A 26435-nucleotide genomic window follows, 5' to 3' on the forward strand; every position below is an offset into this window, starting at 1 on the left:
TGACATTTTTAGAGTGTCATGTCATTGATGTTCATCTGTTCTGTTGTATTGTCATCACATGTTACGGTTGAAAATGGACAGTTTTGTAGCTTCAATGAGGCTAACAGAGGTGTATTAGTTTCTCAAGAGCCTACGCTAATCCCAAAGTTGGGATAGTTACCACTTTATTACTGTATGAAATCAGCAATGTTAATATTATTCATATTATATTAGAATACATAATATGCATAAATATTCAAGAAACATTTGTACAAAAAGTGATGGCCAGGAATGACAATTACTCGAATGGATGACCTAAAATCTGAAAGCCATGCCTCCAATCTGATATGCTGGCACCTTTACAATGTATTATTAAAAAAAGAACTAAATTGAACCCCTCCCATCACAAACAGGTTCCGGTTTGAACCTTTGCACATGGGTTCCTCAAGGAACCTTTTTCAAGGTTTCGCCGGTGTGGCAATTCAAAAGGTTCCTCAAGTCACCACTTATTCGATGAGTGAAGGAAGCACATGATACATTTTGAAACCCAGGCTGCAATTTGGGGAGGGAAACCACTAGAATAGTTTGGGTGGCAACCTCAGCATCATTCAGCTTGTCACGGTTGATGTCTGCGTTCAAAATCGATTTAATCCTATCAAAATGAACTTTGGAAAGAAAACAACTCACTGCTTCAGCACCTGCAATGCTGTAGACCCAGTTAAAATAGTTCCAGATTAAGATTTTAATAGTCTCAGCTATACATGCAGCTATATAGTACGTGTTTCATGTTAGAACTTGTCAGTGGGTTTGGAAATGTTAAGTTGGAGAATAAATGGAGCAAATGGTGATGTACACAATGCTTGCATGTTACAAACATGATTTGAATTGAAATACGATACATATCAACAGTTATAAACAAATGAAAGGCGACATGATTCAGTGAAATTGACTCTTCATAATAATAATTGAATGTTATTACTGAAGAGCCCCTAAGCCAAATGCCACAGAACTATACAGCAAGCATGTTTGTGTCTAGGATTTTTCTCTAAAGGCTGCAGTTGTGTATGCCTTTGTTTTTGTTCTTGTGATTTTTACAAATGAATTGAAGTACTTGGCACTCATTGGTGGCCTGCACAGATACAATTGGTACTGAACTGAAACATAGTCCTGTCAGACACTTGCATAGAATTGCACCTGTGGGTTTGCACGGTGATGGATGGTCCTATTATGTGCTCAGTAAATGCATATGGAGATGCCTTCAGGTATAGAAGGAAAGGACCCGAGTGTTCACTAAAATGGCTTTTCATGAAGATATGCTAATGGAAACTGAGGGAAGTGGTGCTGCTAAGCTGCCTGTTGTGATTCTTGACTTGATGAGATAAAGACACAGTATGTTTTCTCCCTCCATTACATTCACAATAATGGCAGTGGCTTCCAAAGATCTCATTATACCTTCGCTCTACTGCGTTCTCCTACTTGGGGAACCTAGCGAAATTGAGGATTTCTCTACTCACGTCATTGTTGTCAATAGCAGGTCTAACTTGCCAGATTCTCTGAAGATACATTTTCTTAACCCTTTTTTCTAAATTTGAAACAATACAGACACCTCAGGAGTTACTTTTAAGTCATTCAAGTCACAAAAGATTCCGACATTAGTTAATTACTCTTAATTTGATAGCCTTATTGAATTGTTCTTCACTACAGTAATACAAAGTCTAATGAGAGAGAACAGTTTTTTTTTCTCTGAAACTAAGAGGTTGAAAAAAATGAGGGAATCTTAGCAGACCGGTGAATTAGCGGAACATTTCTATTGCTTGTTTTGGCGGCGGACCACTTCCTTTAGCAGTGTGTGCTGTGTCCCAGCTGTGCTGTTCTCGACCTCAGAGCTCTGTGTTATTAAAACATATGAGACAGACCGCACCGAGCAGCAGCCACTTAAGGCCTCAATGAGGGGTAGTGGCTCAGTGCGAACCATTTGTCTTTTTCTCTCTCTTTCTCACCAGTTTACAGACCCTAGTCAATATAGGCTTCATTAACAACCTAGTGCATAGTTATAAGGTTTGGGTTACTATGTTTTATTATGAAACGTGTACTACGAGGCATGTCCTTTGAGATTAACTTAAATAGACTGATCTTGGAAGAGAGTGGCAATTTTAAAAGATATCGCTTATGAGAACCTATTCCAAAACCAAAATATGTCCGATATTCTTTGGTTTATGGCTCCTTCTCTGTCCCCGTTTCTTGCATATCGTCATGTTGGAGGCTGAAGTGGCAATGGAATGCAGTTGACCTGAAAGATGTGGAAGTTGGAATAAGTTTAGAATTAGGAATTTGTTTCCATGGCGCTGCACATAATATATATATATATATTTATCAACATAAAAAAACGTAAATATCTTGTTGACAGATTAACTGAAATAGCTGGCTGTGACCCACGGAATTGCAGGACTGATCATGGCAAGTCAGTTTATATTTGCCTAGCTAGTTTACTAGTATGATTTGAATGGCGCAGCAACACCAGATCAACAGTATCATCTTTTTGGCCCCTGCTCCAGTTCCTAGAGGGAAGTGGATTGCGGTGTGAGGGAATGCAGAGGCTCGTTTCATAGGAGGCTTTTCTGGACCACTGATAAGGAGTGGTCACCTTACTGCTGCTTTTACAGTCACCAAAGCATCACCCAGGTGTGTGTTACATTTCAGTAGTGCATGATCCAGCTAACCTACAGACGAGGAGCTGTGACTATCGAAGACCACCCGTGGCCTGTCTGTCAGATGTTTCTCCCTGCCTGGCTCGACCATCTATGCTCCCTCCTCTCAAGATACTACACTACTGAACTGCCTATCATCTAAAGCTGTGGAATACCATTGACCAGGAACTGCCAGATTCCTACATTTGTTTTTTGTTTATAAAGCAACTTTGATTCTACTTGTAATGAAAAGCCCTATATACACAGTAAAATGTATTACTATAAAGTATACCTCAAGTAAACCTCATGCAGATCCATCTAAAGTAGACCTAAATCACTGATAAACAGATGTAATGGAAAAAGCATCTCCTTTCTGGTGAATCCTTGTAATTGGTGAGATTATCATGTTTGCTTAATGCTTATTACAAATCCAATCGAAATGTAGTGACTGACTGTGTTTTTTTCCTTTTGGAGGGGACATATGCTTTAGCTCTGTCACTTTGACTTAAACAATAAGGACTTGTGTCACCACTGGACACTCCCATTGTAATATGAAATCCAGATTTCCATGATGCACACGGAGACAGTTCATTGATATGAACCCTGGTCACTTGGAGACAAGATTTGTTCTGCCTGTTGGTGTCAGCACGCGCTAAGCCGGAGCCAAGGGCGGTTCAGGCAATCACATGCATAGCTAGTGCCCCTCTGTGCCAAGCTCCACCAATGAAAGGCACCAGGGTGATGCTTCAAATCTCAGGGTAAATTTCCCTTCCTGGTCTCAAGAACAAGGGCTACATGCTGCAAACCAGAAACCCAAACATAGGTATTGCAACTTCTCTTAAAAAGAATGCAGCGAAAGAATATTATTTCTATGTTGCCATTTCGATGTGTATAGGTATGATTAATCCTTACCAGAAATACGTCAATTTTTTAATGGCAGGAAGTCAATATGCATGTCTGAGCGGGCTGGCTCATCCTAAAATTTAGATGCTACGCTATCATTGTTCATCACTGATAAAGGAAGACATTGTCTCAGCCTAAACAGAGGGACTTTGTTTATGGTTACCATTCAATGCCATGGGCTAACTAACAATGACTCACCACTGTGGCTCATTTGAGAGATACTTTTACAGCAAACGTAAACCCATGAGATAATCGGACCTCTGATTCACCATGGAATAGATATGGGAGGTGTGGTTCTAAGTATGTCCTTGTGTTTCGGAATGGTGTATCGTCATCGGAACTACGTATCCTCCTCTTCGTCTGTGTCGTGTTCCTTTGGCTCGTCGCATCAGTCGATTCCATAATATGGCATTTGTTGGAGATGTAAAACAGACCCAGCCTCACACTGACGACCTTTCCAGGATTGCCTCCCGAGCTTCCGTTCCTAGCTGTCTCTTATTAATGATGTTTTAGGGGGAGAGCAGAAATGCCTCAGTGGCCAAGGAACGCAGGAAAGCGGGAGTCCCTTTTATTAAGTATGGGGAAGGTTTTCAACTACATCAATAAAGCAGCCTGAGAGCCCATGCTGGAGTCTTATCTTGGGCTAAAGGCCTGCCGTTGGCCCGGGCAGACAGGAAGGAAACTGAGACACAAATCCTCTGCCCTCATTCCAATGACGAAAGTTTCATACTTGCCATAAAGAGAAACACTGCCCAAGCTTCCCTCCCAACAAACCAGAGGAGAAATCTAAGAGCTATTTTTACTTCTTCAATGAGTGACTCGACATGAGCAATCTGTGTAAAAGAAAGAGAATAATCTTTATTGACTTCTGTTTGTAGAGGAAGTGTGTCTGCAGTTGAATAACTTGTCAGAGCTTATTCAGTGGGACATATGAGCAACTCTTATACTGGTGGTGGATGACCAGTCTCAGCCAAAGAGATGGCTCCAGTCCACTACATATGAGGATTTTTTTCTCAAAATTATAAAAGATACTCAGTCTGGGTCTCAACCTACTGTTCAGGGTTAGAATAGAGGATTACAGAAGGTGCAGTTTAAAAACTGAGTTGTAAAACAGCATTTTTTTGTTAAATGTAACTTATACTTTATAATTATCCATCTATCATAGTTTTGGAAGTGTTACAGCACAAAGCAAAAGGTATGAAATGAGGGTATAAGATCAGCTCTGTTGGAAGTAATTAACAAGTGCTACTTTTCTTCGCTTCAGCAGGCTGGGGAGAGACTATGTTCGAACATGTATTCTAAAAACTCCACATAGTTTGAGCGTATTTGATTAATTAATCAGTAGTGACAGCCACAGCATCATTTTGAAACCGATCCCAAAGTGTCAGCTCTGATTTAGATCATGAAAACAACTGAAAGAATACAGCAATACTGGCAAGTGCCAAATTAACAATTCAAATCTGACTCGAGGGTCTCAGATTAGAACTATTTAGTGGGGTTCCAAAAATAATCGGAATGTTTAAATATTCCAACAGTCATCGCTATTCCATACTGCTTACTATAAATGTATTATTCAAATTGAAGCAACATTTGAGTAGAATGTTCTCTATTTCCTACATCAAATCAAATGTTATTTGTCACATGCGCCGAATACAACAGGTGTAGACCTTACAGTGAAACGCTTACTTACAAGCCCTTAACCAACAATGCAGTTTTAAGAAAATACTTTAAAAAACATTTTCTGGGGGGGTAAGAGATAAGAATAAAAAATAATTAAAGAGCAGCAGTAAATAACAATAGCGATGCTATATACAGGGGGTACCGGTACAGAGTCAATGTGCCGGTGCACCGGTTTTGAGGTAAGTGAGGTAATATGTACATGTAGGTAGAGTTATTAAAGTGACTATGACTATAGATAATAACATAGAGTAGCAGCAGCGTAGAAGAGGGGGATAGTCTGGGTAGCCATTTGACTTGGCGCTCCGGTACCGCTTGCCGTGTGGTAGCAGAGAGAACAGTCTATGACTAGGGTGGCTGGAGTCTTTGACAATTTTTAGGCACTTCCTCTGACACCGCCTGGTATAGAGGTCCTGGATTGCAGGAAGCTTGGCCCCGGTGATGTATTGGGCCGTATGCACCACACTGTAGTGCCTTGCGGTCGGAAGCCGAGCAGTTGCCTTACCAGGCAGTGATCCAACCCACCAGGATGCTGTCAATGGTGCAGCTGTAAAACCTTTTGAGGATCTGAGGACCCATGCCACATCTTTTCAGTCTCCTGATGGGGAATAGGCTTTGCCGTGCCCGCTTCACGACTGTCCTTGGTGTGTTTGGACCATTCTAGTTTGTTGTTGATGTGGACACCAAGGAATTTGAAGCTCTCAACCTGCTCCACTACAGCCCCACCAATGAAAATGGGGATGTGCTCGATGCTCCTTTTCCTGTAGTCCACAATCATCTCCTTAGTCTTGGTTACGTTGAGGGATAGGTTGTTATTCTGGCACAACCCGGCCAGGTCTCTGACCTCCTCCCTATAGGCTATCTTGTCGGTGATCAGGCCTATTGTGTCGTCTGAAACCTTAATGATGGTGTTGGAGTCGTGCCTGGCCATGCAGTCATGGGTGAACAGGAAGTACAGGAGGGGACTGAGCACGCACCCCTGGCGAGCTCTAGTGTTGAGGATCAGCGTGGCAGATGTGTTGCTACCTACCCTCACCACCTGGGGGCGGCCCATCAAGAAGTCCAGGATCCAGTTGCAGAGAGAGGTGTTTAGTCCCAGGAACCTTAGCTTAGTGATGAGCTTTGAGGGTACTATGGTGTTGAACACTGAGCTGTAGTCACTGAATAGCATTCTCACATAAGTGTTTATTTTGTCCAGGTGGGAAAGGGCAGTGTGGAGTGCAATGGAGATTGCATCATCTGTGGATCTGTTTGGGCGGTATGCAAATTGGAGTGGGTCTAGGGTTTCTGGGATAATGGTGTTGATGTGAGCCATTTTCAAAGCACTTCATGGCTACGGACAGGAGTGCTACGGGTCTGTAGTCATTTAGGCAGGTTGCCAATGTGTTCTTGGGCTCAGGGAATATGGTGGTCTGCTTGAAACATGTTGGAATTACAGACTCAATCAGGGTCATGTTGAAAATGTCAGTGAAGACACCTGCCAGTTGGTCAGCACATGCCCGGAGCACACTTCCTGGTAATCCGTCTGGCCCCGCAGCCTTGTGTATGTTGACCTGTTTAAAGGTCTTACGTCGGCTGCGGAGAGCTTGATCACACAGTCGTCTGGAACAGCTGATGCTCTCATGCATGTTCAGTGTTGCTTGCCTCAAACCATTCATAGAAGTGATTTAGCTCGTTTGGTAGGCTCGTGTCACTGGGCAGTGCGGGGCTGTGCTTCCCTCTGTAGTCTGTAATAGTTTGCAAGCACTGCCACAGAAGACGAGCGTCGGAGCCTTGTAGAATGATTCAATCTTAGCCCTGTATTGACGCTTTGCCTGTTTGATGGTTCGTCGCAGGGCATAGCAGCATTTCTTGTAAGCTTCCGGGTTAGAGTCCCTCACCTTGAAAGCGACAGGTCTACCATTTAGGAAGCACTTTTTGCTAAAGCCAGTGACTGATGTGGTGTACTCCTCAATGCCATAGGAAGAATCACGGAACATGTTCCAGTCTGTGATAGCAAAACAGTTCTGTAGTTTAGCATCTGCTTCATCTGACCACTTTTTTATAGACCGAGTCACTGGTGCTTCCGGCTTTAATTTTTGCTTGTAAGCAGGAATCAGGAGGATAGAGTTGTGGTCGGATTTACCAAATGGAGGGCGAGGGAGAGCTTTGTACACGTCTCTGTGTGTGGAGTACAGGTGATCTGGAATTTCATTCACTCTGGTTGCACATTTAACATGTTGATTTAAGTTTCCCTGCATTAAAGTCTCCGGCCACTAGGAGCGCCGCCTCTGGGTGAGTAGTTTCCTATTTGCTTATTTCCTTATACAGCTGACTGAGTGTGGTCTTAGTGCCAGCATCTGTCTGTGGTGGTAAATAAACAGCCATGAAAAGTATAGCTGAAAACTCTCTAGGCAAGTAGTGTGGCCTGCAATTTATCACAATATACTCTACTTCAGGCAAGCAAAATCTAGAGACTTCCTTAGATTTCGTGCACCAGCTCTTGTTTACAAATATGCACAGACCGCCTTCTCCGGGCCCTGACCAGGCATGAGGCTCTTTGTCCTCTGTACCTGCGTTACTTCCTCTTGCAAATAACGGGGATGTCGGTCCTGTTGGGTGTTTGGAGAATGTCTTGTGCATTGTCTTTGTTGTAGAAAAAATCTTTGTCTAATCTGAGGTGAGGGATCGCTGTCCTGATATACAGAAGATATTTTTTGCCGCAAGATACGGTTGCAGAAACATTACGTACAAAATAAGTTACAAATAACGCAAAAAAAAACACATAATAGCACAATTGGTCGGGTGCCCGTAAAACATTTCTTCCGGCGCCATTTTTGGGTTCAGGAGGCAGGATTATTAACCTCTACAGAGTACCTAACCCGGATCCGGGAGCACCCCCCCCCCCCCACACACTGATTAGCATCGCTAGCATAGCGTCACAATTAAATAGTAGCATCTAAATATCATTAAATCACAAGTCCAAGACACCCAATGAAAGACACAGATCTTGTGAATAAAACCACCATTTCAGATTTTTTAAATGTTTTACAGGGAAGACAAAATATGTAAATCTATTAGCTAAACACGTTAGCAAAAGACACCATTTTCTTACTCCAACAGTTTCTTACTCCATCAGGTGCTATCACCAATTCGGCTAAACTAAGATATTGATAGCCACAAACCAACAAACAAATTTATAAGATGACAGTCTGATAACATATTTATGGTATAGCATAGTTTTTTTTTTTTAAATGTGCATTTTTCAGGTATAAATCACAGTTCTACATTGCAGCTGCAATCTGATATAGTGCTGATGCAGCTAGAACAATTACAGAGACCAACGTTATATAACTAATTACTTGTCTTAAAACATTTCAGAAAAAATACACAGCGTACAGACATTGAAAGCCCAACATCTGGTGAATCCAAACAATATTTCAGATTTTTTAAATGTTTTATAGCGAAAACAAAATGTATCGCTAATTAGCATAACCAGGCCAGCCAGAACCGGCTGGACGCGCCCGACCAGTTCACATGCACGACAGATATATGAAATAACATCGTAAATTGGGTCTTACTATTGCTGGTCTTTCATCAGAATGTTGATCAAGGTGTCCTTAGTCCTGATGAGTCGTTCAATCCATTCACAATGGCAACCTCCCCTCTTCATTTAGCCTGGTACTGGTCGACTGGCACGGTCAATTCCCAAAGTTAAAAAACTCAAAGAACGGAACACGGCAAAACTCCCGAAAAAATTCTAATAATCTGATTAAACTATATTGAAAAAACATACATTACGGTGATATGGTCACATGTAGCAAACAAACTTCGACACGGAGCTAGTTTTCATCCGTAACGTCAGCATAACAAAAGACAATGCCACCTCTGAAAACGCGCATCTCAGAAACCGGAAGTTGTCGGTCACGCTAAAGAAATAAGTCTTATTTCACGTCAGTACAAGATAAACAAAAAATTTCTCCTCTGACGTCTTCCAAACACCCATAGGAAGAAGTAGGAAGTGTCATTCGGGTCATAGGTGGCGTGACCATATATAGGCAGAGCTTTGAAGCGAGCATACACATCTTGCAATCTTTTTCAGGCTCAGGGAAAGTGCTGTGAAATGACCTGTGTTTGACTCAGAGACTCAATTGGAACGGTTTTAGAAACCATAGCTTGTTTTCTATCCAATGCTATATGGTTATATGCATATAGTAACAGCAATAATTGAATAAGAGGCAGTTTAGTCTGTAGAGGCAATTATGCTAATGCGAAATAGCACCCCCTGTATTCTCAAGAAGTTTTAACCTGTCTAGGATCAGCGTGGCGCTAGCGGCACACCCCCCCCCCCCCACTGAAAAACCAGTGCCGCGAAATTCAAAAAAAATATATTTTTAAAATATTTAACTTTCACACATTAAAGTCCAATACAGCTAATGAAAGACACAGATCTTGTGAATCCAGCCAACATGTCCGATTTTTACATTTTTTTACAGGGAAGACAAAATATGTAAATCTATTAGCTAACCACCTTAGCAAAAGACACCACTTTTTCTAACTCCATCAGTTTTTTACTCCATCAGCAGCTATCACAAATTCGACCAAATGAAGATATATATAGCCACTAATCAAGAAACAACTTCCTAAGATGACAGTCTGATAACATATTTATTGTATAGCATATGTTTTTTTTGAAAAATCTGCATATTTATGGTATAAATCATAAATTACATTTCAGCTACACTCAAAAATTGCACCGAAAGCAGCCATAACATTTACAGACACCAACATCAAATACCTAATTACTCCTCATAAAACATTTCGGAGAAATACATACTGTGCAGCAATTGAAAAACAGGATTCTTGTGATTCCAGACAATATTTCCGATTTATGAAATGTTTTACATCGAAAGCTAAATGTAGCGCTAAATTAGCATAGCCACGCCAGACAGACACACTTGGGCGCGCGCGACCAGTTGACATGCACGACAGATATATGAAATAACATTATAAATTTGGTCTTACTTTGGCTGATCTTTCATCAGAATGTTGATCAAGTTGTCCTTAGTCCAGAATAGTCGTTCAATCCATTCAGAATGGCAACTTTCCATCTTCCTTTAGCCTGGGTACTAGTCGAGTGGCATGGATCTCTCCAAAGTAAACAAAGGAAACATTACAGAACACGGCAAAACTCCCGAAAAAATTCAAATAATCTGATTAAACTATATTGAAAAAACATACATTACGATGACATGGTCTCATTTATCAAATCAAATCCGAGCTGGAGATAGTTCACATCAGAAACGGCAGCAAAACAAAACATGATATCTCTCCCAAGTCGCGCGCTTCTGACTTCCTGAAATTGACGGTCACGCTAAAGAAATAGGTCTTATTTCACGTCAGAACAAGATAAACGCAAGATTTCTCTTCTGACGTCCTCTTGACACCCAGAGGAAGGCGTACGAGGTGTGTTTCGGGTCATAGGTGGCATGACCATATATAGGCAGAGCGTTGAAGCGAGCATAAACATCTTGCATTTTACTTCCTGGTCGGGGAAAGTGCTGCCAAAGGACTTGTGTTCCACTCAGAGAAAAAATTAAAACGGTTTTAGAAACTATAGACTCTTTTCTATCCAACAGTATTAACAATATGCATATTGTAAGAGCAAAAATATATTAGGAGGCCGTTTGAAAATTTGCACATATTTTCAATTTTTTCCAAAACGCCCCCTACAGCCCTAACAGGTTGGGGATAGGGTGACATCACCCTAACACTCATTTTAATACACCAATGGAAATGTGATATTCTCTTAGCTAATTTAAATAAGTACCGCCTTGTAACCAACATAGGAGATAGCATATTTGCAGAGGGGCGTGGTTTATATAGCTAGATACTGTAGCTATTCTATTGGTGCCAACATTAGACTGTAGGGTGTCAGCAAATATAATTAAAAGTTTACACTATTCACCATCTGTGTCTGGTGTTAGTTAGTTACTAGGTAGCTAGGTCATGTCAACAAAATACTTGTCAAATGGGAGATACAAAGGTGATGCAATTTCAACGTTGTTTGAATTGCTTTGTGTCTCTAAATTAGCTTGAGATGATTTTACTGCAACACTGCATCCACGTTTCTTGACATAGGCATTTCAAAGAGCTGTCAGTCAAGGCAAGCTCATTAAAACCTCTTCAAACCTTTTTAAATTTTCATCTAAAATGATATACCCAAATCTAACTGCCTGTAGCTCAGGACCTGAAGCAAGGATATGCATATTCTTGATACCATTTGAAAGGAAAAACTTTGAAGTTTGTGGAAATGGTAAATTAATGTAGGAGAATATAACACATTAGATATGGTAAAAAAGCATGCATTTTCTGTTTATTTTTTTGTTCCATCATATCTGAAATGCAGGAGAAAGGCCATTATATGACTATATGACTTATCCAATTATCCATAGCATTACTGTTCAAAATGTTGTATCAAGTCTGCCCAAAATGTGCCTAATTGGTTTATTGATACATTTTCAAGTTCATAACTGTGCACTCTCCTTAAACAATAGCATGATATTCTTTCACTGTAATAGCTACTGTAAATTGGACAGTGCAATTAGATTAACAACAATTTAAGCTTTCTGCCCATATCAGATATGTCTATATCCTTGTTAGTTACAACATCATGCTAATCACATTAGCACACTTTAGCTCAACCATCCCACGGGGGGGACACTGATCCTGTAGAGGTTTTTAATATAAGCTCCCTGCCCACTCAGCATGTCTTCTTAAACTTCCTGGTAGTTAGCCATGAGATAAAGAGTACCTCATTTCAAATATTTATAATTTTGATCCCCCAAAAACGTATGGGTGATGTTTCAGTCACTCAAAAGGCAATTTTAAATTGGAATCAGAGTAACTGTCCCAGACTAGGTGTGTTCAGTTTGCTCGCTGCAAAAAGTTTCTTGCATATATAACATATATATATATTCACATTATTTAAATATTATAAAATGGTAACCATCCCAACATCAGAATATGCATAGACACTTGAAGAACTTACACTCTTGTGTAAGCCTCATTATAGCTACAAAATTGGCAGTGCTCAATCTGAACATGTGTTGACAATACAACAGAACAAATTAACCGGAATGACATTTACTCTCACGGGTAACCAAAAATAACTTGACGAAAGCCACGGCCTTGCTAAACCATACCTCCAGTCTTCAAAGATGTATGTAACGTGTTCTGTGTAAGTATAATTTGATAAATCAGTCAATCTGCTTTTAAAAAAGAACTGATGACCAAGTGGGCAAAGACTGACAATGTGAATCATTGTGCTAAAAGGACAATCACTCAAGTATCTGTTGACAGCTGCTTATCAACTCTTGAAAGCTGCAGCATCATTATGACAAAAGAGAGACTGGAGAGATTACGCAATACACTTTGTAGTCTGGTTATGCCTCTGGTCCATGAAAGTGTGACTGGGAAATTAAGGCGTGTTTACACCTTGATCTCAGCCAAGCAGAAACCTGACTCTGTCCAGGTCTCCAGCGCCCTCCAGCTCCTGTTCCATTTGGCCTGAAACAATAAACAGTCCATGCCCCAAAGGGCAAGCAGGATGGCGTGTTAAACAGTGTATCGTTTGCCTTCAGAATAACTCAGGGGCCCATATTCAAAAAGCGTCTCAGAGTAGGAATGCTGATCTAGGATAAGGTCCTTGCTCTCAATATAATTATATTCATTACGATCTAAAAGGCACAACTGATCCTTTATCTGATCCTTCGCCCACTTCGCAAAACTCCCAATGGCTCTGGAGAGCATAGTGGACGTTTTACGGCTCTTGACCAATTGTGCTATTTTTCGCTTTTTTGGACGGATCATAACTTTTTTTGTACATAATATTTCCACCATCGTTTCCTTAGACCAAAAATAGCTTCTGGACATCAGAACAGCTATCACTAACCTTGATTTGGACGAGGACTTCTACTTCAATGAGTCAGAGGCCACAGACATATTGATTATCCCGGACCAGGCCCAAATCCCCGACACTTGAAGAAGGAGACGGCCCGATAGAGGCGAGTGTACAGGATACCTGACGAGACCACGTCGGAGAGTGGATAAATCTATCCTGCTGATTCCAGCTTGCAAGCAAAAACTCAAACAGGAAGTACCAGTGACACACTCAATATGGAGTGGACCAATGAAGCGGATGTTAATAAGCTACCGGACTGTTTCGCTAGCACAGACTGGAATATGTTCGGGGATTCATCCGATGGTACTGAGGAGTTTACCACATCAGTCACCAGCCCAAATGCATCGACGCCGTCGTCCCTACAGTGACCGTACGTACATATCCCAACCAGAAGCCATTGATTACAGGCAACGTCCTCACTGAGCTAAAAGCTAGAGCTGCCGCTTTTAAAGAGTGAAACACTAATCTGGACTCTTAAATTAAATCCCTCTATGCCCTCCGATGAACCATCTAACAGACTAAGCATCAATACAGGACCAAGATTGAATCCTATTACACCTGCTCTGATGCTCGTTGGATGTGTCAAGGCTTGCAAACTATCACGGATTACAAAGGGAAACCTAGCTGCGAGATGTCCATTGACTTAAGTCTACCAGATTACATAAATACCTTCTATGCTCGCTTCGAGGCTAGCAAAACTGAACACAGAGCACCAGCTGTTCCGGACAACTGCGTGATCACACTCTCTGTAGCCGATTTGAGTAAGACCTTAAAACAGGTTAACAATGCCCGACGGATTACCAGGATGCGTACTCAGAGCATGCGCTGACCAGCTAGCAATTGTCTTCACTGACACTTTCAACCTCTCCCTGACCGAGTCTGTAAAATCTAAATGGTTCAAGTAGACCACCATAGTCCCTGTGCACAAGAGCGCCAAGGTAACGCCGTAGCAATCACATGTGTAACCATGAAATGCTTTGAAAGGCTGGTCATGGCTCACATCAACTCAATCATCCCAGACACCCTGGACCCACTCCAATTCGCAAACCGCCCCAACAGATTACGAAATCTCTATTGCACTCCACACTGCCTTTTCCCATCTGAACAGAAGGAACACCTATGTGAGAATGCTGTTCAATGATTACAGCCCAGCATTCAAAACCATAATACCTTCCAAGCTCATCACAGTAGCTAACTACTGGAAATATAATTACATATAATTATATATAATATAATTATACTGGAAATATATTTTTACCCAAAATAGTATAAAATATGGGTGAATAAGGCAAGAAGTTCCTTTCTTTTTTTGGCATCACATTTTATTTATTAACATCTGACTCCAGAATGAACTGCTCTTTCAATTTGTAGTCTATGACATTTCAGATTTAGTTTGATGCAGTGAACTACTTTTTCTAAGTAATCTAGTTAATTAAGTTAGCTATATATTTTTTTTAAGGGTAGTTTGAGTGCAGCTTAACTTCTTTCAGTGTGAAGTAATTGGTAGCTTGGTAAAATATATTTTCAGAGTAGCTTCCCCAACAATGGTGACAGGATGCATTGTAAATCCCTAATATTTTCCCCCCCCTCACTTACAGAGGCTGTTAATCACTTGAAACATAGCAATAAGGCCTGAAAACATTACAGAACAGTCTCTTCGAACAGCTTGTTCGGCATTGCGGACGCTCTTGTGCAATTCTCTTAGGTTTCCGTTTTTTGTCAAAGTGCAAAGGAGTTGGCGTTTCAGAAAGTATAGCTCCGACTTCCTTAAAATGGTGGTTATTAATAATGTCATTAGCCTAAACGACAGCCTAAACATTAACTACAATGTTGCTAATTACTCAAATGAAGTGCTTTGATAAACGATTGTTTCGAAGCGACTTGTCAATGGCTGAGCTGGAAGTAGATGCAGCTGTATGCGGCTGTAGTGAACAAGGTAATTCAGACAAAATTACTGTCTCTCTCATTCAACCGTGAGGCAAGCTGAAGAGACATAAAGGACTATATTGGATGATATAAGTTAACCCAATCAACGATAAGAATATTAGTCTTTGCCGAAATGTGTCCAGTTCAACATAAATTCCATAATTCAGAATTACAAAATAGATACATTTGACTATTGTTCACATCTCATTCACTTTCTTCTGGTGCTTAGGTCATACCAGCCAGCACACGTACAACAGAGGATCTTTGAAACAATCTCTTTGCCTTGAAATTGGAGTGCTTTGTAAGCTTGCTTCTGGCTAAGTGAGATCAATGCATCTTAAGTGGAAGTGGGGAAAGCCTGCCTTTAATTCATGTGAGGATGTGACCTCAGAGACCAACCCATAAGTCGGCATATTGAGCTACTTATCCCCTAGTAGACATCAATAACAAGACTGTTGGTGGGTGTAACGGCAGTCTACTTCGTCCTCCTCCTCAGACGAGGAGAGGCGAGAAGGATCAGAGGACCAATACGCAGCGTGGTAATTTTCCATAATGAATTTAATCAACACAAAACAATACACTATACAAAACAACAAAATAACATACCGTCACAGTCCTAGCTGGTGCAGAACACAAAACACAGAGACAGGAAATAACCACCCACAATCCCCAACACAAAACAAGCCACCTATATATGATTCTCAATCAGGGACAACGATTGACAGCTGTCTCTGATTGAGAACCATATCAGGCTGAACATAGAAACAGACTAACTAGACACACAACATAGAATTCCCACCCAGCTCACGTCCTGACCAACACTAAACAAGCAAAACACATAAGAACTCTGGTCAGGACGTTACAGTGGGGAACATATAATTAGTGCTGATAGGAAAGTTAGCACTGATTCACTCAGATTTTCCCACGGATCCAACCCAGTGTGAACGATTAATCATTTGAAATGCACTGCCCCTGATCTGAGTGAAGGCGTGTGTGTGTCTGTGTGTGTGAACATTTGTGTTTGTACGTTGTGTTTGTGTGTACGTTTGTGTGTGTTAATATGCAAGTGAATATGTGTGTGTGTGGACATGGGAAAGACAGAGAACAAGAGCAGACCTGGTCCACTCGTCATGCTTGTATGCTTAGCGAGGGCTGTTTGATCCAAGAACCTCATCAGTCTTAGAATATCTTCTGGATCTGCAACCATTATAAGGCCCTGTAATTCATTCCATACCCTCCTCCGAAGTAGGAAATCTCTTGTCAGACTCCCAATCTGCCTTCACTTGCATTCCCAGGTAGGCTCCTCGTGGCTGTCCAGTTGAAATATTATTGATTATTTAGGCTAAAAACGCCGTAAAGCCTTTTTTAACTCTGACAACGTGGTTGGATTCACAAGAAGTTAATCTTTAAACCTATGTGTAACACTTGTATGTTTTCTGAATTTTTATGATCAGTATTTCTGTTTTTTAATTTGGCGCTCTGCAATTTCACTGGATGTTGGTCAGGTGGGACGCTACCGTCCCACGTACCCTAGAGACCTTCACTTCAGCTACTTTCCCATCTGAACGAAAGGAACACCTACGTGAGAATGCTATTCATTGACCACAGTTCAGCATTCAACACCATAGTGTCTTCAAAGCTCATCACTAAGCTAAGGACCCTGGGACGAAACACCTTCCTCTGCAACTGGATCCTGGAATTCCTGACGGGCCGCCCCCAGGTGGTAAGGGAAGGTAACAACATATCTGCCATGCTGATCCTCAACATGGGGGCCCGTCAAGGGTGCGTTCTCAGCCCAATCCTTTACTCCCTGTTCACCCATGACTGCCTGGCCAAGCACGACTCCAACACCATCATTAAGTTTGCCGATGACACAACAGTGGTAGGCCTGATCACTAACAACGGTGAGACAGCCTATAGGGAGGTCAGAGACATGTAAATATTACCTCAATTACCTCGACTAACCGGTGCCCCTGCACAGTGACTCTGTACCGGTACCCCCTGTGTATAGCCTCACTATTGTTGTTTTACTGCTGCTATTTAAATATTTGTAACTTTTATTTTTTTTAAATTACCGAACACTTTATTTTCTTAAAACTTCTTAATTCGGGCTAGGCGTGTCGACAACTTCCGGTGAAATTGGAGGACACGCAATTCAAATACATAATCGTACAATTATGGATATTAAACATCTAGGTACATACAAGTGCATTATATTCGTTATAAGCTTAAATTCTTGTTAATCTAACTGCATTGCCTGATTTACAATAGGCTTTACAGCGAAAGCATGCCATGCGATTGTTTGAGGACGGCGCACCACATCAAAATATTTTTCAACCACCACAGGCTTCGTAAAATCACAATTAACCTCTCTTGGGTAGGGGGCAGTATTTTCACGTCCGGATGAAAAGCGCGCCCAGAGTAAACTGCCTGCTACTCAGGCCCAGATGCTAGGATATGCATATTATTTGTCGATTTGGATAGAAAACACTTTGAAGATTCTAAAACTGTTTGAATGATGTCTGTGAGTATAACAGAACACATATGGTTGGTTGACACACTGATTTACAACATGTATCTTTAAAATGGTGTAAAATACTTGTATGTTTGAGGAATTTTAATTATGGAATTTCTGTTGTTTTGAATTTGGCACCCTGCAGTTTCACTGGCTGTTGACGAGGTGAGACGCTACCGTCCCACATACCCTAGAGAACTTAAATATTCACTTACTTTTTGAAAGTAAGCAATTTGCAATCCCAAAGGTCCCAGCTACAAACTGCATGGTCGTTTTGTTAGATAAAATCCTTCTTTATATCCCAAAAAGTCTGTTTAGTTTGCGCTATCGATTTGAGTAATCCACTCGTTTAACATGCAGAGAAAGGAATCTAAAAATCTACCGCTTGTCACACCCTGGCCTTAGTTATCTTTGTTTTCATTATTATTTTAGTTAGGTCAGGGTGTGACATGGTGAAGTATGTGTTTTTGTATTGTCTAGGGTGTTGTTTGGTTTAGGGGGTTAAGTACAGTAGATGGTTTAGTGTTCAGTGTAGGTGTCTAGGAAAGTCTATGGTGGCCTGAATTGGTTCTCAATTAGAGACAGTTGGTTATTGTTGTCTCTGATTGGGAGCCATATTTAAGGCAGCCATAGGCTTTAGCTGGTTGTGGGTAATTGTCTATGTCAGTGTGTAGGGGTCAGTGTCAGCACCATTCTGTTTATATAGCTTCACGGTCATCAGTTTGTTGTTTTGTTTCGTTTGTTGCTCTTCTCAAATAAAAGAAGAATGTATTTCTCACATGCTGCGTTTTGGTCCTCTCATCAAAGTCAAGACGATCGTGACAGAATTACCCACAACCAGCTAAAGCCTATGGCTGCCTTAAATATGGCTCCCAATCATCTTTATTACTTTACCAAACATATCATGACATTAGTGATAGTCAAACTGTTAAATTTGTGAATGTCTAAATCAACATTTGGGCCATTTAAACAGCATGCATCCCTCCTAGAGACTAGGGGAGAAGGGCAATGTAAAGGGCTCAATTTTGTCGTTCTGAGTAAGTTTTATTATCACATGCACAAGAACAGTGAAATGCCTTTCTTGCAAACTCAAAACCCAACAATGCAATAATTAATAACAATGTAATAATAGAAAAAAAGAAATAAGAAGAAATATGAAGAACATATGCAGTGTGTCTGCCTCCGACGTAAAACGAAAGTTGTGACTTCCACACAAAATTACCTCTTTACTTATTTTAGGTTTAAGGAAGTATGTAGGTCGCGTTCTTTATCGTAGAGCTATGAAAGTTATGCATTTAGATCCGCCTGCTCGAGACAAATTCTGCGATTGCTTTGCCATGTCTGTGCCGTGAAGCAGTCGAGCTGGATAAATGTTTTTCTAAGGACTTCCCCTTTGACATAAAGTTGCAGTGAAGTGATATAAATGGATGTAACGATGCAGCCGACCACAAGAGGGAGGCAAATACAAGTTCTTTCAACAGAGGACATTGACATGGTCCTATCCCATTAGGCCTACAACATTGACTGTGATGTAATCTTTTCCCATTGGCATCTCAAAACCTGCTGGGAGCATGGCCAATTGACATAAGCGTCAATTGGTTGATGCCTAACTTATTGCAAAAACGTGACAGTTTGACAAGTCGTATGTACGGGATACACATGCTATACACCGTTCAACTAAATTCTTAATTGCAGGTTCCTTCTCAACAATGCAACAACAATAAGAAATAATAAGAATACAAATATAAAGTTACAGCGAAGTAGGTAATAATTAACATTTTAGCATAAGTACGATAGAGGAAGGCACAACTTATAGTCCAATATTTAAGCGTGTTTTAGGGAAGGAGGGATTGGGGGGGGCAAGTGTTTAAATTGTGCAGTATTTAGCAATCGTAATAGGAGTCTGGTAGCATCCGTTGTGATTTGTGTGTGTGTGCAGCATGGGTGTGTGGGTGTGCGAGTGAGTGCAAGTGTGCTAAAGTGCTGAGAATCAGTGCACGTGATCAGTCCAGTTGAAGTATTCAGCAGTCTGATGGCTTGGAGATAGCAACAGGCTCAGAGACAGTTTCTATCAGACCTCTTGCAGCTCATGGCTGGGGTGTGAGGATGTTGATGGCTTTCCTCAGGCACCGTTTCGAGTAAATGTCCTTGGATGGGTGGGAGCACGGTCCCAGTGATGTACTTGGCCGTCTTCACCACCAGCTGGAGGGCCTTGCTGTTGTGGACAGAGCAATTCTTGTGATGCAACTGGTCAGGACGCTCTCGATGGTCCAGGGGAAGTGTTTGGAGAGGACCCGGGGTGGCATTCCAAATGTCTTCAGTCACCTTAGGATGTAGAGAAATGGTGATGTGGTTGGTCCGTGATGTGGACTCCGAGGAACATAAAACTGCTGACTCTCTCTACTGCAGTTCCGTTGATGTTGATCAGGCCATGTTCCCTCTGTTTCCTGAAGTCAACAATCAACCTCTTTGTTTTGCTGATGTCGAGGGAGACGCTGTTACTTACATTCTCCCTATAGGCTGACTCGTCGTTGTTGGTTATTAGGCCTACAACAATGGTTTCGTCAGCAAACTTGATGATGAAGTTGGTGTTGTGAACAGGGAGTACAGCAGAGGTCTTAGGACACACCCCTGGGGGTCTCTACATTAGGAGTCAGTGTGTGTAGGAGATGTTGTGGCCAATCCTCACAGCCTGTGGGTCTGACGTTTTCCTATGATATCATGTTGCAGAAAACAGCAAGAGTTTTTTTCTTTACAATTTCTTAAAATGCCTTCTGATAGTCATGACCTAATGGGTCCCGCTTTAAATGACGTGTGACATAACCACCAATGTCAAATATGACACATTTGTGCTTCATAAAGGGTGGCATAAGCACCGCTTAATAAAGCCTTACAAATCATTCAAATTGAGGCTTCACAAAGCATTTATAACCCTGTCATGCAACTTGGTAGAGCATTGCAACGCCTAGATATTGGGTTTCGATTCCTGGTACCAGCCATACTTAAAAATATATTCAGGCATGACTGTAAGTCGCTTTGGATAAAAGTGTCTGCTAAATGTTATATATTATATTACATTTCACTAAACATTTCTAGGATGGTCCAACCCTCTTTGCCTCTTGGGTGCACAATCAATATTGGACCTGACCTCAACTTCCCCCAAAATGTTGTGCTGCAGGATGACACACATTCTACAGTCATGCACAGCAAAAAAACGTTGGTATAGCCTTTTAAAATCAGTTCATATTTTTTGGCCGTTTTTTCCCCCAAATTCCGTTTCCTTGGTTTTGTTTTTACAGGGTTCAGATTATTTTTCTTCTGGTTTACCCCAGGTTTTTCACACTTTTTCATAGAAAACAACAACATTGGATTTTTTGGGTTCACAACAATTTCTAAACCACATAAGGGGATGACTTTTGAGGTCTAGGAAAAATCTAAGAAACCTTGATTTTTTTGTGTAGTTGCCCTTTATTCGGTGAGCATGCCCTGGACTGTTGTTTGGTTAGAGGGTTTTCTGTAGCGGAGTAAGCACACGTGATGTGATTCGCAAGCCATTGGAATGGGTGGAGTGAAAGGCCACCAACACTCTTTATTATTCAGAGCCCCATGAAATTAAACCATATATACATTATACAGACCCTACCGAGTATTCCTTACAATACTTTACTGTGGCACCCAGAATAGTTCTTGCTCTAAGCCAATAAGTATTCTCTTCGTATTGGGGGTATTTATTTGACCTTGGAACATGTTTTCCAACCCAATGAGAACTTGTTCTCAACTGGCCTACCTGGTTAAATAAAGGTGAAAAAATCTATAAATACAAATAAATTACGAGCGTAGTTGGTTTTGCCACGGAAAAACACAGGAACTTTCCCGCTAGCCATGATTGGCTGAGATAATGGATGAGCTGGGCTGGACATGCTGGGAGATGAGTTTTGATTGGTCTGCCATGTAGCTCGCTTCTGTCTATAACGTGAGCTGTTCAGTATTTGTTGACAGTCCTTTCTAACGTGCCATTTCTAAAAGATATAACGTTAGCCATCGAGAACTACAAAAGTTTTGCTCCTTTTCTCAACAACATTGATGCCCTGAATTTAGCAGGCGCTCTCAACAGATCAGTTGGAAAAAGTGATGGGCTACTTTCTGCATTCGCCAGGTCAGTGTGAACCGGAGTGACTTGAGATAATGCTGGCCAAACAAGATGTAGCTACAAACAAAACAGAGTTAAATGGTTCCAGTATGCAGTGAAGCATTCATCCATGTATGTGGATAAGAGTCTAGCTTCATTTTCAGATATGTTTCTAGTTTTTATTGCAAGTTAAAGCGTACTGTTAGTTAGCTAGCAAACGTTAGCTTGCTGGCTTGCTATATAATCTGTGCAGTAGTATTATTCAAATCAGAAATACATTTGCATTGCTAGTTTTAGCTTAATGTTAGCTAGCTAAAATTAATCCTAGTTTGTTAGTTTTAGCTACCAGCAGATTCAAACTATTAAAACAAATATATACACTGCTCAAAAAAATAAAGGGAACACTAAAATAACACATCCTAGATCTGAATGAATGAAATATTCTTATTAAATACTTTTTACATAGTTGAATGTGCTGACAACAAAATCACACAAAAATTATCAATGGAAATCACATTTATCAACCCATGGAGGTCTGGATTTGGAGTCACACTCAAAATTAAAGTGGAAAACCACACTACAGGCTGATCCAACTTTGATGTAATGTCCTTAAAACAAGTCAAAATGAGGCTCAGTAGTGTGTGTGGCCTCCACGTGCCTGTATGACCTCCCTACAATGCCTGGGCATGCTCCTGATGAGGTGGCGGATGGTCTCCTGAGGGATCTCCTCCCAGACCTGGACTAAAGCATCCGCCAACTCCTGGACAGTCTGTGGTGCAACGTGGCGTTGGTGGATGGAGCGAGACATGATGTCCCAGATGTGCTCAATTGGATTCAGGTCTGGGGAACGGGCGGGCCAGTCCATAGCATCAATGCCTTCCTCTTGCAGGATCTGCTGACACACTCCAGCCACATGAGGTCTAGCATTGTCTTGCATTAGGAGGAACCCAGGGCCAACCGCACCAGCATATGGTCTCACAAGGGGTCTGAGGATCTCATCTCGGTACCTAATGGCAGTCAGGCTACCTCTGGCGAGCCCATGGAGGGCTGTGCGGCCCCCCAAAGAAATGCCACCCCACACCATGACTGACCCACCGCCAAACCGGTCATGCTGGAGGATGTTGCAGGCAGCAGAACGTTCTCCACGGCGTCTCCAGACTGTCACGTCTGTCACATGTGCTCAGTGTGAACCTGCTTTCATCTGTGAAGAGCACAGGGCGCCAGTGGCGAATTTGCCAATCTTGGTGTTCTCTGGCAAATGCCAAACGTCCTGCACGGTGTTGGGCTGTAAGCACAACCCCCACCTGTGGACGTCGGGCCCTCATACCACCCTCATGGAGTCTGTTTCTGACCGTTTGAGCAGACACATGCACATTTGTGGCCTGCTGGAGGTCATTTTGCAGGGCTCTGGCAGTGCTCCTCCTGCTCCTTCTTGCACAAAGGCGGAGGTAGCGGTCCTGCTGCTGGGTTGTTGCCCTCCTACGGCCTCCTCCACGTCTCCTGATGTACCGGCCTGTCTCCTGGTAGCGCCTCCATGCTCTGGACACTACGCTGACAGACACAGCAAACCTTCTTGCCATAGCTCGCATTGATGTGCCATCATGGGTGAGCTGCACTACCTGAGACACTTGTGTGGGTTGTAGACTCCGTCTCATGCTACCATTTACATTTACATTTTAGTCATTTAGCAGACGCTCTTATCCAGAGCGACTTACAGTAGAGTGCATACATTTTATTACATTTTTACATACTGTGACAAGGATATCCCTACCGGCCAAACCCTCCCTAACCCGGACGACGCTATGCCAATTGTGCGTCGCCCCACGGACCTCCCGGTTGCGGCCGGCTGCGACAGAGCCTGGGCACGAACCCAGAGACTCTGGTGGCGTAGCTAGCACTGCGATGCAGTGCCCTAGACCACTGCGCCACCCGGGAGGTCACCCGGGTGGTCACCCACTCTACCACTAGAGTGAAAGCACCGCCAGCATTCAAAAGTGACCAAACATCAGCCAGGAAGCATAGGAACTGAGAAGTGGTCTGTGGTCACCACCTGCAGAACCACTCCTTTATTGGGGGTGTCTTGCTAATTGCCTATAATTTCCACCTGTTGTCTATTCCATTTGCACAACAGCATGTGAAATGTATTGTCAATCAGTGTTGCTTCCTAAGTGGACAGTTTGATTTCACAGAAGTGTGATTGACTTGGAGTTACATTGTGTTGTTGAAGTGTTCCCTTTATTTTTTTGAACAGTGTATATAACCTTTGTTTAGCTAGTTAAAGAACAAAAGGCAAAAGGCCTCCTGCGTGGACGGGGGCTGGGATTAAAAGCAGCCTCACAGCAGCCTCTCTGAGTTAGTGATTGCTGTTTAGGAGTCTGATGGCCTTGAGAGCTTTTTTTCAGTCTCTCGGTCCCAGCTTTGATACACCTGTACTGACCTCGCCTTCTGGATGGTAGCGATATGAACATGCAGTGGCTCGGGTGGTTGATGTCCTTGATGATCTTTTTGGCCCTCCTGTGAAATCGGGTGCTGTAGGTGTCATGGAGGGCAGGTTGTTTCCCCCTTGGTGATGTGTTGTGCAGACCGCACCACCCTCTGGAGAGCCTTGCAGTTGAGGACGGTGCAGTTGCCGTACCAGGCTGTGATACAGCCCGACAGGATGCTCTTGATTGTGCATCTGTAGAAGTTTGTCAGAGTTTTGGGTGACAAGCCACATTTCTTCAGCCTCCTGAGGTTGAAGAGGAGCTGTTGCAATTTCTTCACAACACTGTCTGTGTGAGTGGACCATTTCAGTTAGTCTGTGATGTGTACGCCGTGTAACTTAAAACTTTCCACCTTCTCCACTATCTTCAATGTGGATAGGGGGGGCTCCCTCTGCTGTTTCCTCAAGTCCACGATCATCAACCAGTGGCTCTTATGATGGGTATACAGAGATGACCAGTTTACAGAGGAGTATAGAGTGCAGTGATGTGTCCTGTAAGGAGCATTGGTGGCAAATCTGATGGACAAATTGTAAAGAACATCTAGCCGCTCGAGAGCACCCTTACCTGCCGATCATAAAATGATGTCTCCGTAATCTAGCATGGGAAGGATGGTCATCTGCAGCTGGGGTGAAAGAGGAGTGATTACGATAGAGGAAACCAAGTCTAGATTTATCTTTAGCCTGCAGCTTTAATATGTGCTGAGAGAAGGACAGTGTACCGTCTAGCCATACTCCCAAGTATTTGTATGAGGTGACTACCTCAAGCTCTAAACCTTCAGAGGTAGTAATCACACCTGTGGGGAGAGGGACATTCTTCTTACCAAACCCCTTGACCTTTGTTTTGGAGGTGTTCAGAACAAGGTTACGGGTAGAGAAAGATTGTTGGACACTAAGAAAGCTTTGTTGATGAGCATTTAACACAAAATCTGGGGAGGGGCCAGCTGAGTATAAGACTGTATTATCTGCATTTAAATGAGAGCTTCCTACTGCCTGTTGTTGATGTAAATTGAGATGAGCGTGTACACACATGTACACATGGATTTTGCACTGTAGATACAGTGGGGCAAAAAAGTATTTAGTCAGCCACCAATTGTGCAAGTTCTCCCACTTAAAAAGATGAGAGAGGCCTGTAATTTTCATCATAGGTACACTTCAACTATGACAGACAAAATGAGGGGACAAAATCCAGAAAATCACATTGTAGGATTTTTTATGAATTTATTTGCAAATTATGGTGGAAAATAAGTATTGGGTGATATTGTAAATTGGAATGGTAGAGTTCTGTCCTTCATGGAGTTATCAGAATTCTACGGGAAGTTCTGCTCAATCCAAGAGTACAACCAATTGATTACAGCATTACCCCAAAAATGGAGGAGGCAGGTGGCAGCGGGAGGAGGTAGGGAAGTGGTCTGTCTGCCCAATATAAAGGATCAAAACTGGCGGAGGAATAAAAATAGCATAAATAGGAAAGTATACCAGTTTCATTTGAGGACCAGGATGTTGACAACTGTGCCATACAGATTTCAAAATAGTTGGGAAGAGATTTTTTTATGCACTAATTCCATGGTACAGGGTGTATGAGTTGATATATAAAATGACGCAAGATTCAAGACTTCGTGCTTTTCAGCTAAAATTATTATATTGAATTCTTGGCACCAACAAAATGTTGAATATTTGGGGCATAAAATCATTGAAGCTCTGCAGATTTTGTTGTGAGGATACAGAATCAATAGAATATTTATTTTGGTATTGCCATCAGGTAGCCTGTTTCTGGTCTCAGCTTCAGGAATGGCTGAAAATGCATAGCATTGATCTAAAATGACCCTATAAATAGTACTGTTAGGAGATCTGGAGAGACCGGGTCAGTCAATTACTAAAACTCTTAGTAAAAGTATTTATCTTCAACTAGCAATCTGTGTATTCTATTCGATTAGATAGATTGAAATTGTACGTTAAACATGACAGCAAGGTTGAAAGATATACACTACAGTTCAAAAGTTTGGGGTTACTTAGAAATGTCCTTGTTTTTGAAAGAAATGCACATTTTTTATCCATTAAAATAACATAAAATTGATCAGAAATACAGTGTAGACATTGTTAATGTTGTAAATGACTATTGTAGCTGGAAATTGCAGTTTTTTTATGAAATATTTACAAAGGCGTAGAGAGGCCCATCATCAGCAACCATCACTCTT

The sequence above is a fragment of the Salvelinus fontinalis genome, chromosome 14 (genome assembly GCF_029448725.1).
Source record: "Salvelinus fontinalis isolate EN_2023a chromosome 14, ASM2944872v1, whole genome shotgun sequence".
Classification (NCBI taxonomy): Eukaryota; Metazoa; Chordata; class Actinopteri; order Salmoniformes; family Salmonidae; genus Salvelinus; species Salvelinus fontinalis.